Below are 1369 nucleotides of genomic sequence, written 5' to 3'. Positions count from 1 at the left end.
AATATCTTTGTTTTTATAGGGTCTCTGATTTGCATAGGAATCCACACTATGTGGATTAGGTTGTCATTACAAACTGAGCAAAGGGAGAAGAACAAAACTGCTCAGGAATGCGACCCTGAGGCCTGGGGAGACAAAAATCTACAAAGTTGAATGGTGGAAAGGAAAAAGCACAGTCGGGACAACATCATCTCAGTCACTCTACAAAATTGGTCTATAATATAAGTGGCCAAAAAGAATCCCTTAATGGAAAATAATCGACCTCATGTCCATAATTGTGTTTGCAACAATGAATTCAAGTGATACAGCAAAGAAAATGGCTGGAAATGTGTTTATTTGGTTTTACTACAAAGCATTAATTTTGGTGCAAATCTAGCACATGCAATGCAGTTTCCGCACCATCTCTTGTGTGAAGAATAGTGGTAGCTGCATCAAGTTGTGGGTATGTTTGTCACTGGCAGGGACTGGGGAGTTTGTCAGGATCAAGAGAAAATTATGAAATTTGCTGAGTTGGTAGTGACATCCTAATCCACACAGTGTGTAATTGATTCCTGTGCAAATCAGAGACCCTATAAAAACAGAGACCCTATATTAAAAGAATTACATGAACTATTATCCTTGCATTAAGATGGACTCAATTCAATTTACTGAGTGATTTGTTGATGACATTTTTGCATTTTAGCTAATTTTAAGAGTGTCATAGCAAAGGGTCTGAATACTTATCTACATGAGGTATTTCTGTATTTCAATTTTAATAAATTAACTGAAATTTCAAAAACCATGTTTTCGCTTTGTCATTCTGGGGTATTGTGTGTGGACAAATTCTTTTAATTTAATCCATTTTAAATTGAGTCTATAACACAACAAAATGTGGAAAAAGTGAAGGGGTCTGAAAACCTTCTGAAGGCACTGTAGGTACAGTACAGGCCAATCTAACAGAGATTTGTTCATGTTGTTCTAATTTGAGATGGACTTTGTTTTATCACGCAGTGAGATCTGAGTTTATTTGAATTAATTAAAAATAATTCTAATTAAGAGTCTTAAACTGTTCAGGTGTATGGTTCCTACAGCACATCCACCTTAGCCACCTGAAGCTGTTGATTTAGTCACCTACCGCCTGTACCTATGAAGTTATAGATATTGGCTGTTGATTTTAGCATTGAATATTGTATAGGTGGGCCTGTAGTTACATGTGTGTGAAATTCAGAAATTTCTTTTGGGAGCTGTGGGGTGATTCAACCCAGCCATAAGTGGCTTTGTCCTCTCTGAAATAACTGCCCTTTTGTTTATTTCGATTTTATGTGACATGTACTGTAATGTTATTTTGAATTATGTCGAAAGTAAGTATCCTTAATTTGGGAGGCAAAACCCA

The sequence above is a fragment of the Argentina silus genome, assembly GCF_951799395.1.
Source record: "Argentina silus genome assembly, contig: scaffold_121, whole genome shotgun sequence".
NCBI classification, from domain to species: domain Eukaryota; kingdom Metazoa; phylum Chordata; class Actinopteri; order Argentiniformes; family Argentinidae; genus Argentina; species Argentina silus.
The sequence above is the reverse complement of the archived record's forward strand: the minus strand, read 5'-3'. Positions refer to the sequence as shown.